This window comes from Misgurnus anguillicaudatus, chromosome 19 (genome assembly GCF_027580225.2).
Source record: "Misgurnus anguillicaudatus chromosome 19, ASM2758022v2, whole genome shotgun sequence".
NCBI classification, from domain to species: domain Eukaryota; kingdom Metazoa; phylum Chordata; class Actinopteri; order Cypriniformes; family Cobitidae; genus Misgurnus; species Misgurnus anguillicaudatus.
Window position 1 is genome coordinate 14701562 of NC_073355.2, and position 16653 is coordinate 14718214.

At 40.0% G+C, this 16653-nt stretch overlaps 1 long non-coding RNA gene across 1 annotated transcript; it reads left to right on the forward strand.

The window, feature by feature from the left end:
• The first annotated feature begins 580 nt into the window (after positions 1-580).
• Positions 581-5327, forward strand: LOC141351016 (uncharacterized). The gene is made up of 2 exons (XR_012359159.1): positions 581-3936; positions 4731-5327. It is a non-coding gene; the product is annotated as an uncharacterized lncRNA (long non-coding RNA).
• The last annotated feature ends 11326 nt before the right edge of the window (positions 5328-16653 follow it).

Sequence of the window (16653 nt, forward strand, 5' to 3'; positions counted from 1 at the left end):
TAAGGGTGGTGATGGACAGGCTGACAGATGAGACGAGACACGAAGCTCCATGGACTACGATGTTTGCAAATGACATTGTGATATGTAGTGAGAGCAGGGAGAAGGTGGAGGAAAGTCTAGAGAGGTGGAGGGTTGCTCTGGAGAGAAGAGGAATGAAGATTAGTTGCAGCAAGACAGAATACATGTGTGTGAATGAGAGGGATCCAAGTGGAACAGTGAGGTTACAGGAAGAAGAGGCAAAGAAGGTGCAGGATTTTAAGCACTGAGGGTCAACAGTCCAGAGCGAGGGGGAGTGTGGAAAAGAGGTAAAGAGCCGTGTGCAGGCAGGTTGGAATGGGTGGAGAAAAGTGTCAGGTTTGTTGTGTGATAAAAGAGTACCAGCAAAAATGAAAGGAAAGGTGTATAGGACAGTAGTGAGACCAGCCATGTTGGAGACAGTTGCACTAAAGAAAAGACAGGAGGAAAAGTTAGAGGTAGCAGAAATGTAAGCTTTAGCGCAAGTTCTATCAGGAAAACTCTAATGCCACGTCATCCATTTCACAAGATCTGGCCAATCACTGGGAGTATTTAAATCCTTTGCTCACGTGTCTCTGCGTTCACAGACACCGACGTCAGGATTCACACGCGCGATGTCCAGTGCATACACGGCACTAAAGCCTTTGTTACCCGTAACACGCCGATTTAAATATCGAGTGATTCTATCGGGCATTTGAACTGTTTTCCTAGGATCCTTTCATCCAGCAACATCTGGCTGCTCTTTCTCATCTACTACTCATCCTTTCCGAAGTCGCGGTAACGTTACACGTTTCGTTTCTCCAGCATCATCATCGTGTGGAGCTCTCATAGAAAGCCACAGACTTTAAACAGGGAAGTCTGCAAGTTTCCTTAAAAGTGCGTAACGCTGCACAGGGAAGGAAACGATATGCTGTTTCTTTTATGAACAGTGCAAGTACATTTGGTTGATTCGTAAAGTGTAAACATAACATTATTAACTGTCGCACACTTTGAACGCCCGCAGCAGATGTCACTAATCATCACTGATTGGTGAAGCGCTGCACCTGCACGCTGGCAGTGCCGCAGCGGGTTTCGGAGAATGCTGAAGGTTGACATCTCCCTAATTACAGGATCTTTGTCCTACATCTACTATACGAAATGCTCCACTTATTATTTGTTCCGAACAGTTAGCGGGTATCTTAGAAAGCAAAGACATCGATTGACTCGGATGATCGGCTGTTGCTCGCGAAAATTGGTGTTTCCTTTTCAGTATTTCCCTTAAATCAACTAATTTAAGGTACGATGTATTTACTTGCTACTCTATAACAATGCATGTTGCATAATGCCTAACAGTTATTCATGCCAAACTGTTCCGATCAACGGCAAATATTAATCATAGATATTCACCCACCTGACCCTAATTACAGACTTTAATAAGGATACGGGAATACGCTATTTTACGTATTTTAAATCTTACGTCAGATAGCGTAGCTCACATATTTGTTGCTAATCAAATCATTAGTGTGTGTGGTCGAATGGCAACAGTAATGCATATTGTCAATTTTATCGAGCACGGGTTACAGCATTTATGTTTTATCTAAAGCTTTGTGCTTTAAGATCTTCAGTTATTAAAGTAGGTATGATGACAAAATTTTCAAAAACCCCAAAGCTCAAAGTCTATCACTAAGCAGACATTCCCATTTACAAAGATACCAGGATAGTAAAAATCCGTTGGGGATTGAGAAAGTTATGATATTTTTCATATTAGAAATCAGATGAAAAGTTATATGGATGTATATGGAATGTGTGTGACCAAAATGCTGCTTATCACATGTTTTTGCTTATAACTTCCTCATTCTCAGATATTTCAATGAAATTTCATGCATAAAGTACATGACCGCTTCACCTTATACTGTACTTCTCAAATGAGACTTTATTCCAGATTTCGGTCAACTTCTCATCGAAGCTCGGTTGTGTTGAACATCCTATGTTTATTTATCTGGATTACCGTCTCCTAAGGTAAGCTCTGTTTTTCATTATACTGGATTGGCTGATTGCATACTTTTACAACCGAAAGTTGGCAAGGACCATGTTACAGAGTGACATGGAGACGGAGATGTGGTTGCATCAGTTTAAACCATTTATAAGCACACTGTGTGTTGCTTGCGACGCAGGAACCCAGTGCAAGTGCATGGGTAGGCTACAGCGGATGTCTGGACACTGTAGAAAATGTAGTGTGACTGTTAGCTTTAAAATTCAAAGTACATAATTCCAATTTAAAGTGCCGTTGAACGTTGGCAACAGATGGGTCGCTGGAAATGGCGGTGCACCAGCTATAACTACAGGCTATAAACACCAATTCATTCTTGTTTTAACATGGAACCCAAAGGAAATAATGTCCGTTTTATACTTGTTTGAGTGGTGTAATGTTCGTGTCTATCGTTGTTCGATTATCTATGTGTATTAACTATTTAATTTTAATCATCACAGGCTGTTTTAATGAAGTCCAATATGACAGGACAAATGGAATGCGCCTGAAATAACATGTCATAAGTTTTATTTACTTTAAAACGAATTTCGTTTCATAACTTGGTTCTAATTTCATTCTATGTTTTGTTTTAAGCCCGGAATACACCACAGGATTTTTGCACTTCTACAAGATGCAGCAGCAAACACACTGTGCAGTGATCATGCTGAATTTCTGGAAACTATTGGAAGCTATCTTGGACACAAGACTGGGAAGACGTCCGTCTTTGAGCCTCTCCCGTTGTATGACACTGTACCACTGACAAAGAGCACAATCACAGAAATCATGCAGTTAATCCCGGGCTTAAGGTTATGAATCTAGATAACTTTACAAGGAACTTTGTCTGGAATAAGATGAGTACAATCCACTTACTCTGCATCTTCAAGCAAATAGCAAAACGCGTATCACCTTTCCATATGACTATAATACACTGCCTGCAAGGATTTAAACCGTATAACAGTGTGGCCGCATACATAAGGCAAGCTATTTTAAAACGATATACATGTTTTTACAATTGACTCTAATGGACACGCAGTTCTATAAGTGCTTCATTTCCAGATGCCTGTATTACCGTCAGGACTCTTTATCGACGTCCAGGGACTCGAATTGCAATATAAACTGCTGCAACGATCTGAACATGCATAATTGCTAAATGCACAAGGAGTAAGCTTTTGGTAGTGTTGTGCCATGCCTACATGCCGCGTGCACGTGGGTTGTCACAATTCATGTCTGCGGTCATGAATGGTGCGGACTTCGATCATTTCTGGAATACCAGTGTGGAGGAGGATCTTCATTAAATCTCTCTCGGAAGTATATCCATCTATCATCTGTACAACCCTACTGATAGCACTTATCAGTTTTTGGGGGGTCTTAATTTACATCGTTAACCACGATTTTTATAACCATCTGTGTGTCATGGCGAAGCAGGTAAGATAAGGCAACGGATCCAAATGCAATGGTTTATTTCTTAAAACCCAAAGTGCACAAAGCAGAACAGGAACGAAGACCAGAATACAGGACTCAAAATGCATGACAGCAAATAATACTCGACAAAGGACAACTGAAACACAAGGACTGTACATATACATGTGGGTAAACATCATATCAAGATATACCTGGGAAACCATCTACAACAGGACCAATGAACTACAAGTCTACAGACATGGACAACATGACAGAACTTCAAATAAGAGTACAAGACCGGGGAAGCACAAGATGTGATGCAGACACCGTGCAATCTTTTATTGTCATCAGTCAGATTTGTTTGTTCCCTCTAATCTTCTTTCTACTTTTTAATGAATACAAAAGCATGCATAAATCAATCTTCTCTCTTCATCAGGAGCAGCACTCCCAATTTCACAGTATGCAGGATAATACAATGCATTTCAATTAAATAATGGCAAGCCATAATCAAGGTATGTCTTAAGCAAACTACTGGTGGTGGTGGTATATTCAAACATGTTATATCATGGCCTTTACATCATTTATGGCCATTTTTCACTCTGGTATAACGTTGCCTTCTGCGGCCTACGCGGCCCCTCTGCTATCAAGCCTAACGAGGCTTTATTTTCGGCCAAGCGGCCTCTTAGCTCTCAAGCCTAACGTGGCTTTATTTTCGGGCCTGCGCGGCCTCTCTGCTCCCAAGCCTAACGTGGCATTATTTTCGGCCTACACGGCCTCTCAGCTATCAAGCCTAATGAGGCTTTATTTTCGGCCAAGCGGCCCCTTAGCTCTCAAGCCTAACGTGGCTTTATTTTCAGGCCAAGCGGCCTTACTGCTCCAAGCCTAAGTGGCTTTATTTCCGGCCTTCGCGGCCTTTCTGCTCCCAAGCCTAACGTGGCTTAATTTTCGGCCTACACGGTCTCTCCGCTATCAAGCCTAACGAGGCTTTATTTTCAGGTCAAGCGGCCTCTTAGCTCTCAAGCCTAACGTGGCTTTATCTTCTGGCCTACGCGGCCTCTCTGCTCTGAAGCCTAGTGTGGCTTAATTTACCGGCCAAGCGGCCTCTCTGTTCTCAAGCCTAACGTGGCTTTAGTTTCCGGCCAAGCGGCCTCTCTGCTCTCAAGCCAATGTGTTTATTTTCCGGCCTACACGGCCTCAGCCCTGAAACCTGACGTGGCAGCCTTCCACGGCTATCTTCTACTGTTGACGTTATGGTCACTATCGGCGGACAGTTAATGACTATTCTCCTTATATCACTATGTTCTAGGAACTTCCAAGAAACATTCCAACTGATGGGTGTCCATCAAATCTTTGGGGGTAGGCTCCGCCCCTGCCTTCATCTTCAGGCAGGAAATGCATGAATCCACGATCCCCGGATTCAAACTACGGACGGGGTCTACGCCAAAGAACTATATCATTACACCCTTAAGCATTGCTGTTTATCACTGTTAAATAAATTCAAATTAATTGTTAATCTGTCTCCGGAGTTTTTCTGGTAGAAATGTAAGCTTTAGCGCAAGTTCTATCAGGAAAACTCTAATGCCACGTCATCCATTTCACAAGATCTGGCCAATCACCTCTGATACTGGGAGTATTTAAATCCTTTGCTCACCTGTCTCTGCGTTCACAGACACCGACGTCAGGATTCACAACCCACCCTCCCTCCCTACCACCACCATCAGGTTGGCTCCGTCCATAGACCGGGGGGTAGGCTCCGCCCCTGCCTTCATCTTCAGGCAGGAAATGCATGAATCCACGATCCCCGGATTCAAACTACGGACGGGGTCTACGCCAAAGAACTATATCATTACACCCTTAAGCATTGCTGTTTATCACTGTTAAATAAATTCAAATTAATTGTTAATCTGTCTCCGGAGTTTTTCTGGTAGAACTGAAGATGTTGAGGTTCTCTTTGGGAGTAATGAGGATAGATAAGATCAGGAATGAGTTCATCAGAGTGACAGCACATGTGAGAGGTTTTGGAGACAAAGTTAGAGAGGCCAAGTTGACATGGTTTGGACATGTTCAGAGGAGGGAGAATGAATATATCAGTAAAAAAATGCTGAGGTTAGAGCTGCCAGGCAGAAGGCCGAAAGGAAGACCAAAGAGAAGGTTTATGGATGTACTGTAGTGAAAGAGGACATGAAGGTAGTTGGTTTGAGAGATGAGGATGCGCGGGATGTAGATAGGAGTTTTCCTTACTCAAACATGGGCTGAATCCGAAACCGCATACTGCCATACTATATAGTAGGCAAAAAGCAGTAGGCGAACGAATAGTATGTCCGAAACCTCAGTATACGTAAAAGGGTAGGCGAGAATTAGCGGGATTTTGGACTATTTCTCGCGAGATTCAGAGGCACGTGTACTTATTGTCCGAAACCGCCTACTTACTGAAAATGTAGTAGGGGAAACAGCACGAGAACAGAGTAGTACGTCCGAATCCTCAGTATCCATAAAAACAGTAGGCGAGAAATCCCCGGATGCCCTACTGAGTCCGCCCCGATTCTGAAGCGTGCATCGGATGGACACTTCTATCCCAGCTTTCCCATGATGCCACGGGAAAGCAAAGCAATCGACCGGAGACCAACGAATCGGGTGATTTTGATACGTTACACAGGACTGTTCCTCAGCACCCTGACTTCACGCACAGACCGGCCAGGATTTACCACAAAGTGCTCAGCTGATTCATGAAAATAAAGCTGTAGAATTATCACAGCTGTGTTGAGATGGCAGTAAATATGTGATGGTTTGTTAGAAAAATACAATTGAATAAAGTTTTGTTTCATATGGGATTCACTTCAATACGTTTTCATTTATTGTGATCGTTTATTCATTTATTTTTTATTCATGTTTCCTGTTGTTTTAAGTAAATACAAGAGATTGCTTCACTAAAATGTATATAATCACATTGGCTGCATTGTCTAGATTGTATTCAAGCACAGCTGTCATCTGACAATAGATATTAAATTACAATCTGCTTGTTTTACTTATTTTGTCCCCTACAAAATAATGTGTAATATATCTGTAACACTGTTACAGATCAAGTTACTTATGCAATCAGGTGTTAGTGCACCTGTCCCTCATACACACACATACGTTTTCATATCTGTTAATAGGTTTGTTTGAGTTTATGCACCGCTGTAAGAACCAACAGCTGGATGACACCAAAGTACCGTGAGAGCGATTCCAGAAATCATACGGAGAAGTCTGATTTCGAGTTGCTCTCGCGGTATTGTGATGTCAATCTCCTGTCGGTTAATAGGTGTGTTCGACATCGGCTGCGGCTGGATGTAACTGATCGGCGAGATTAGCCGCGTGCAGGTGGGGAGGAGCTGAAAACGGAGACGTGAAGTCGGACGCGCTGTGCTTCCCGTAGTTTGCGGCATTTACGTCAGGCATGGTTGATCACGTGCTGTTGCTTGCTTTATCGCAATAAACATGATTTGTAAGATGTAAACTACATAAAAAGTGAATTATACTGTTTTGAATGTCCGTGTATGAGCATGAGTGGAAATGAAGAGGCTTACAGCATCTGTTTTTACAAGAATAAAGTTCAGAATAAGCATAAATTATTTAAATACCTTATACTGTAACATTTAATGGGAGTAATTCTGATATACAGACTCTTGATTGTGGTGTGCCTCAAGGGAGTTGCCTTGGGCCACTTTTATTTTCTATTTTTACAAATGATTTGCCTTTTGTTTTAGAGAATTCCACCATGGCCCTATATGCAGATGATTCTACAATTTATACGTCCGCACAAACCCTTGTTGAACTTAATACAATCTTACAAGTTGAACTTAAACTAATTGAAAATTGGATTATGGATAATAAAATGGTGATTAATGCAGAGAAAAGTAAATGTATGATACTGGGATCCAAGTATTTGTTAAAAGATCCGCTTGTGTTGAGTCTGACTGTGGGGGGTATTGTAATAGAACAGGTTACGGAGGTAAAGCTACTCGGTGTGACTGTTGACAGCTTGTTAAATTGGAATAGTCATATAAATCAAATACTGTTGAAAATGGGCAGAAGTCTGGCAGTTGTTAAGCATTGTAGAAAATTTATTCCAAATCGAGTGATGAAAATATTAGTTGAATCATTAGTTTTATCACATTTGGATTATTGTTCAATTATTTGGTCAAGTACAACTGAAGTGAATTTAAGAAAACTGCAAGTTGCTCAAAATAAAGCAGCTAGGGTAGTTTTAAGTTGTCCTTTTAGGACTAGTGTTAGAGAATTGAATACGAGGTTAGTTTGGCTGAGTGTAAAAAGTAGGATTAATTATTGTATTGTTAACTTTGTTAGAAAAATTATTGTTACAAAAATGGCAGAAATACTGTACAGCAGACTGTCTTTTTTTAGTGCTGTGCATCAATATTCTACTCGTCAGTCAACAGAGAGTCGCTTTTTGTTACCTCCGTGTCGTACCAACCTTATACAAAAGACAGTGTTGTATAGAGCAATGGTGGCATGGAATTCTCTTCCGCAGTTTTTGATTTTGGGAATGAATGCAATGAATTTTCGTAAAAGATTAAGACTTTATCTGTTTACATTAGAATAATTGTTATTATTTATATTTGTTGCTTTTCCTGATATGAATGGTTAAAGATAGTGGAAGTATTGCTGTAACTGTGTATTGTGAGAATGAATAATGTAGAGCTGTTGTTGTTTTTGTTGTTTTTTGTTTGTTTTTATTTTTAGTATGTAGTTGTATTGTTATGTATTAATGTGTGCACTCCATTTTTTGTCTGTATAATGTATGGTTTTATGTTATAGGAATATATAAATTTTTTGTTGTTGAAGTCTATAGACCCCAGGAAGAATAGCTTCTGCCTTGCAGCAGCTAATGGGGATCTTAATAAACAAACAAACAAACAAATACCAATGTAGTGGGGTCTACGTTTTTTTTATTTCTATTTCCATTTTATTTTGATGAAGATGACACAATATAACATCGCGACTACATGAAAAGAGCTTTAATTGTTATAAAAATACAGATTTGTGAGCGTTTGTGGAACTGAGGCCGTGAAAATAAGCACGAAACACATGTGATTGTTGTCATGTGCTGAATCCGACCAATGGTGAAACAGCTGTGTCGTCATTACAGCCCGTGCAGCTCCTCTTCGCGAACTGCGCTGGCTAACTCAGGCGGCTGATCTCGAATCGCTCTCGCGGTACTTAAAAACCATATGACACAGTCACGTGCCTGCTGCGCTAGCTGAAGTCGGACAAAAATACTAACCGGATTGCACTGCTTCAAGTCAGCCTCCGATCGGTCTGCGCAGCGCCGCATGAAGTCGAACACACCTCTTGTGGTTCCGCATGAACTCGAACAAGTCTACTACGTCATGTCACATGATAACGTCAACATGGCGAATGCTGTACATACTTAACGCGAACGTACATACTGCCTTAGCGCACGTTAAGTAGGTACCCAATGAAATTCAGTACCTACACAGTAAGTATGCGATTTCGGATTCAGCCATGTTCTGAGGGCAGAAAGAATCTGATTGGTTCACAAAAACGACCAATCAAAATGCTCGTTACTGGTTTGGGCCCTCGGCGGAGCCTCCGGGGCGGCTTCTGCAGTGGGGCAGTTCGAGCTCACCGTTGGTCGGATGAGTGGCGCAGGTGTGGTGGGATGGGAGTGAGACTGTTTTTGAGTTCGGCTCGAAATGTTTAGAGTATTTAAGTGACGCGTTTTCACGTATAAAAAGTTGGGTTTGGGTTAAAATGACATTGTTTATACATTTATTTGTCAGAAAATTAAATTGTTCTTGCTTGGAGTTGGGGTTAGAGTTGGGTTAGGGTGAGGATGTCATTTTATGTAACAGAAAGTTGTTCTAACCCCAATCCCAAGCAACAATGGTAAGAAAACAGGAAAAACAATTGAGTAACCAATACGTGAAACTGGCACAAAAAAGAAAGTCGTGCCACGGACACGTGAAAACACGTCACTTAAATACTCAAAACGTTTCGAGCTGAATTCAAAAACAGTCTCATTCCTATCTTATCATATCTGCCCTACTCATCTGATCAACGGTGAGCTCGAACTGCTTCACTGCCTTGGAGGCTCCGCTGAGGGCTTAAACCAGTAACGAGCATTTTGATTGGTCGTTTTTGTGAAGCAATCACATTCTTTCTGCCCTCAGAACATGTTTGAGTAAGGAAAACTCCTACGTGCGCAGGGCACAGGCCTCGATGGAAGCAGATGATTCGCTGTGGCGACCCCTGAAGGGAACAGCCGAAAGGAAAAGAAGATTTAGCACATTGACACCAGTGAGTCACGCTTCTCTCCCTCCCAGGGCGTCGCTAGACCCCTTTTACTGGAGCACGTGCCCCAGTGTAAATCTTTTGTGCCCCGGTGTAAATCTCAACTTTAAATTTTAGCAGTTAACTAGTGCAATCCTTTACAAAGAAAATCGCGGCAAAAACGGGTCTATATGCAATGTAGTTACCCAATTTATGCCTGTAAAAGCGACAAAGCAATCGCATTGATGCGTGCATGCACATTTCCATGTCTGCATGTGCTTTTGCGTTCATCCGCACACAACCGCATTCAAAAGGTGACACCACGCGAATGCGTTAGCTTATGAAAACATGACGAGACTAAAATACATTTCTAAATAATAATGCTAATCTTATATTGACTCGATCATTATTGGCTTCTGTAGGTGTACATCAGAAATGTTTTGTGCAAAGCAGGGAAAGGGAAGAAGAAAGGAGAGATGATGAGTTTAAGGGAGACAAACAACATCCTCCCCCTGTCAGGTCTCAAACATTAGAGGAAAAATTTCAGGAAAACCTTTTGTCAAGTCTATTAATTGGATTGCATTGTTGCTGAGAAAATCAACAGATGTATGTTTTATACTGTTCTGTATTTTCAGATATGAAATTAATATTTAGTTTAGGCTACTAATATTTAACTCTAGGACACTAACTTACCCCCTGTCGCACCCATGGGGGATGTGGGTGTTTTAACACCCACACTTTTCCCGGTGAGAGGGCTCAACACCCACACTTTTTATGCAGTTTTGCAAGAACGCCTTACTAAAGTCGCTCCTCCGTTTCTCTGGCCGCTCTGTGTCGCTGTGCTGCCTGCGCTGCCTCCTTCCCTCTGAAACATGACGCTGGCTTTGAGTGTTACCGGCTGATGATTGGCTGTTTTGCCTTAAGTCCCGCCTCTCTTGGTGTGTTAGATTGATCGGTCAGCTCGCACTGAGGAGGCGGGAACTTTTGTTTATTTACATCTCCCTTTTCAGGTAGGCTACTTTGAATGAGTGTTTAAAAAACGTTATTAAACACTTTAATCAACTCTATGTGGGTGATTCTCACGAAACCATTGAAACACCACGGCACTAATGATTTTAGCTTTAAAATGTGTAATATAGTAACATTAAAAAGCATCAGAATTAACACAATACTGTGTTCTACCTTGCACAATGTGTGGTTTCAACATAAGAATTTATAATTGTAAATTTTATCTCATTTTCTGCTGAAATTCTCATTAACGCAATGTGTCCGGCTGTGTTTGAACATGCGTTATGTTGTAATTTAATCAAATTAACACAAAAATATAACAAAAAATTAATGGATGTTTTGCTTGACTACTTTAGATGACAGAAAAAATATTTACTGAATATTCATGTATAATAATAATGAAGAAAAATTTGGAAAATGATGTGTCCATGCCTGATGTTCTCATCCTCCGCAACACTTTTTGAAAACAGTTTAAGCACACATACAGAATTTTAATAAAGTTTGATTTTGAGTGACCAAGCACATGGACCAGTTACTTCAAGATGGCTACCAGGTAAGATCATTTTTTTACAGTTAATTTGAAATATTGTCTTGTCAGAATGCTTACACGACATTTTGATTATCATTACCGCAACAGATGCTTATTAAATGTTAATTTAATTAATAGAAGCATAATACTTTGATTTTAAATGAATGTGCAGAATCTCCAAATTATGTTCTTTCAGGTTTGTCATGTCATTTTGAAAATATGTCAGTGTTGATGTTTTCTGACTGTTGCGGTAATGAGATTTTTTAGGACTAATTTTTTAAATAATGTTACAAAAAGTGTTAAATGATAAGTAAAAGTTTTTAAATTAATTTTCCCATTTACCCCAGACTTTGTTTTCAATGTCTGGTGGGAAAAAAAATAAATTTAAGCAATTTTTATATTTTCATGCTTGACAATTTTAAAACCAAGTTTTCATAAGAATCACCCATGTATGCTTTTGAGGTTTTTGAATAAGCTTGATATGTGTTTGGGACTAATGCTAATTGGGTTATTGTTCAGCAGCTGGCTAAATTCCAGAGATGGGACCAAGTCACACATGTGCAAGTCTCAAGTAAGTCTCAAGTCTGAACCTTCAAGTCTCAAGTAAGTCCCAAGTATTTTTTTTCTTGGGCAAGTCAAGTCAAGTCGAGTCACAGGCTATGTCAAGTCAAGTCCAAGTCAAGTCACCTTATTATTGTAATTTTACCTGCAGAATCTGATCTTAATAAAGATTTATAGATATAAAGAAATACTCATGTTCAGTAAAATACATCATGGAATTAAACAAAATTGTAATCTCTTCCGTTCGTGCGCCAACATTTGAAATAATGAACTTGAGCGTGCAAAAGACACGATATGTAAACCGGCCCTTACAATTGTAAGAATCCAGTCATTTTTCTCGGTGTGTGTGTGTGTTCAGGTGGCAAACTTAGAAAAAGTAGCCAAGTCTCGTACCGCTCAGATCAAGGGAAGTATTTTAAAAAATAAATTAAACTAATTTTGCCCACATTTGTCCCCAACACGGTATGATGAGGGTTAATGGCTACTTTAGCTATTATTACATTAGCTAGGGTTAGGTAACCAGATATTACCGACTAACCAGATATTAACAAATTGACAAGCACACAGGGCAGAATGGCTCCTCAAATGACGGACAAAATTGGAGGTTGTCGTCTGTCTGCCCGTGATTTTAATGGTGCATGTCTTGCAACGCACTGTTCATCTTTTGCCATCTTGTTTAAGCCGAAAGCGATGACCCTCGGGACCCCTACGGCTGACATGTTAATATTTGTTCTAAGTGGGCGTGGTGTGCGTAAGGTACGAGAGGGCATGACTGATGATAGTGTTGTGATTCAGTCATGACAACACCATTCTCAGCCTGCGCTCCAACTGGGTCAACTTTATTTTTTAAAATAGGCAAGGCAAGGCAAGGCAAGGCAAGTTTATTTGTATAGCACATTTCACAAAGGTCATTCAAAGTGCTTTACATAGAAATGAGAAAACAAAAATCAAAGATACATGCATTTAAAATATCAATTAAAAGAAAATACATGTGATTTTAAAAGAATAAAACAGGAATAAAAGTATAAAACAGTTAAAAATAAGAATAAAATCAAGAGAAATAGAAAATAATTAAAATAGTGCATATAAAATATAGTGCAATCAGTTCGGACGCGGCCTTGTGCTCATTCAGTAAATGCATAGCTAAACAGATGTGTTTTGAGTCTGGATTTTAATGTGAGTACTGTTGGAGCACATCTGATCTCTTCTGGAAGCTGGTTCCAGCTGCGACTGGCATAATAGCTAAAAGCTGACTCTCCTTGCTTTGAGTGAACCCTTGGTATTTCTAGCTGATGTGATCCTAATGATCTGAGTGATCTGTTGGGTTTATATTCAATGAGCATATCAGCAATGTATTGAGGTCCTAGTCCACTGAATGATTTATATACCATTAATAATACTTTAAAATCAATCCTAAATGTAACTGGTAGCCAGTGTAGCGACCTGAGGACTGGTGTGATATGTTCATATTTTCTGGTTCTACTCAGAATCCTGGCAGCAGCATTCTAAATGAGCTGGAGCTGTCTAATAGTCTTTTTGGGAAGGCCAGTGAGGAGGCCATTACAATAATCCACCCTGCTGGTGATGAAAGCATGCACAAGTTTCTTTAAGTCTTGTCTGGAAACAAAGCATCTAATTCTTGCAATATTTTTGAGATGATAGTATGCTGATTTAGTTATTGCTTTGACATGACTACTGAAACTAAGGTCAGACTCCAGAATCACACCAAGATTTTATATATATTTATAAAAAATATATTTAACTAATAGTTTATATATTTTATATTCAAACTGAGAACATGATGGGATTAACACTCAAGTCATTCAAGTCATCGTGTCTCAAGTCAAGTCAAGTCCCGAGTCTTTAACTTCCAAGTCCGAGTCAAGTCTCAAGTATTTTATTTCTTGTCAAGTCAAGTCACAAGTGACAAAAATAGAGACTCAAGTCGACTCGAGTCCAAGTCACCAAGTCACAAGTCCCCATGTCTGCTAAATTCGGTCATGTAGTTGACTATGTGGCAAGCAATGTATAACCTGTGATGAAGCAGTGTATTTATGGGTTTATTGCTAGTGCAATCGATTTTGACATTTTGAGCATTGTTTGTTTATTAGCTGAATACTTTGTTAATACTACCTGTTGTGTATGATTGTACTTGTTGAGGAGAAAAAATGAGAAATGATGACATAGTTATTCAAAAGGTATGCAAACAATAAAAGAAAAGTGTAGCATATATTATTTTAATGTAAAAACTGTAAATTGTTACATTATTTAGACCACCAGAGAAAACCCAGCTAGAAATCAAAAGTTTTAAGAACGCTCTCTGAAAGTTCCCAATGTTCCCAAAAATATTCTGCCAACGTTAAAAGTGACTAGTTTTTCCAAGTTCCAAGAACGTTTCTGTGCTGTCCGAACGCCAGAGGAATGTTACATTTTACCATTTTTAAACGTTATGACAATGTCATGTTTTAATGTTCACACAATGTTTAAAACAACAACTGTTTATTATATTGACTTGTTTGACTGTTATGTAAATAATAGAGAAACATTGCATTTTATTATTTTACAAAACATTATTTCTGAATGTTCAGCAAATACACCGCTGTAGAAAACACAATTCACCTATTAGGTCTAGATGTTGATGTTTTGTTTCATTTTAAGTCACCATAATTGTGATTAGTGGTTGTTTTAGTTGGTCTCTTGACACTTGACTTTTTGCCTGCTAGTTTTTTCCTGGTTGTGTTAACTTTGTGTTAATGCACCACATTTGTTATGAACATGCAAAGTTAATAGAGTAATTCCGTGGTTGCTGGCACACAATGGCAAAGATCCTCACCCAACTCATCCACAGATCAAAAGTTCATTCTCTGCCAACAATGTATATAGATCCAGCTCTTTCACAGCAGCTTGTCATTAAGGAGTTTTAGAAACTTTGGACAAGAAATATCCGCTATAAAATTGGGATGCACAAACACCAAGAACCAGACCACGAATCTCAACCACGGCGACAAACAAAATTGTAAAAAAAAATCCTTATTTATCCATGCTGCAGTGCATGCTGGGAGTCCTGAATGAGATTTGAAAATTTGTTAATACCCAGCATGCATTGCAGCATGAAGTCTTTTATTTAATTGTCACCATGGTTGAGATTCATACTCTGATTCTTGATGTTTGTGCATCCCAATTATACAGCGGATATTTTTTGTCCAAAATTTCTAAAACTCCTTAATGACAAACGGCTGTGAAAGAGCTGGATCCCATCCACATTTTTGACAGAAAATAAACCCCTGATTAGCAAATTAATTAGGTGATGATCTCCACCATCATGAACCAACAACCACAGAATTACACTACCAACTTTTCATAACAAATGTGGTGCACCAACACAAAGCCAACACAACCAGGAAAAAACCAGCAAGCCAAAAGTCAAGTGTCAAGAGTCCAACCAAAACACACACCAACCACAACAAGGGCGACTCCAAATTAAACAAAACATCAACATCTAAACCTAGTAAGTGAATTGAGTTTTCTACAGCAATATATTTACTTAACATTCAGAAATAATTTTTCTAAAAATAACAAAACGCAATGTTTCTCCATCACCCACACAACAGCCAAACAAGTCAACACAATAAACAGTTGTTGTTTTAAACATTGTGTGAACATTAAAACATGACATTGTCATAACGTTTAAAAATGGTAAAATGTAACATTCCTCTAACGTTCAGACAACACAGAAACGTTCTTAGAACTTAAAAAAACTAGTCACTTTTAACGTTGGCAGAATGTTTTTGGGAACATTGGGAACTTTCAGAGAACGTTCTTAGAACTTTTAATTTCTAGCTGGGAAGCTTTTCAGGGCACAAGTAAGCAAAATTTAGCAGTCACAGTCCTGTCAGACCCATGTCACTATCAAGCTTACCATTATCTTTTTGTCACGCAGTATCAATAAGATACAGAAAAGAAAGAGGCAGGGGAAGATTGACATGATTTTTTATTAACAAAGTTCGGGAGGAGCATGTTCAGATAATTATACACAGGTGAAAGCACTCAGCAATTATACACAGGTGGAAACACTCAGCAATCAACAATGAGAGGGTTACATATAGACTCAGCAGTCTTACCTCGATCTGTTGTCAGTTCGCAGCATATCTTCAATGGAGAAGCTCCCAAGCCAAATCTCCAGTGGAACCCCTGTTCATAGACGAATCAAATAAACCCGTGACACGCTTTTGGTTCCAGAAACACCTCAAATCTCTCCTCCAGCAGTCAGGTGTCCCAGCAGAGCACTTTTCAAGCCCCTCATTCCGCATAGGGGCCGCAACTACAGCAGCCCAAAAAGGCCTTTCCCAACAGCAGATCCAAGCTCTCGGGAGATGGTCCTCAGATGCTTTCCAAAGCTACATCAGGACCAACCGTTTCCACATCAAAAAAGCCCACCAAACCCTCATCGACTAAAACCCTCTGGGCCACTCAGCAGGGTTAGCAAGAATTGGTCTCCCAGATGACACAGCGAGAAATCTCCTGGGCAAACACTAATTTTTCTTTTCTGTTTTTCAGCACCCCAGGAAGGGGAAAGTTTACACTCAGTGAGCCTGCAATAAGTTTCCACGCAGATCGGAAAAAGTGGATAGTTTCCACACAGTCATGAAGGGTTGGAGAGTCTCCACACAGTCGTGAGGGGGTGGAGAGTCTCCCCACAGTCATGAGGGGGTGGAGAGTCTCCGCGCAGCGTGAAAGAGTGGAGAGTCTCCGTGCAGCTTGAAAGAGTGGAGAGTCTCTGCGCAGCGCGAAAGAGTGGAAAGTCTCCATGCAGCGCGAAGGAGTGGAGAGTCTCCAC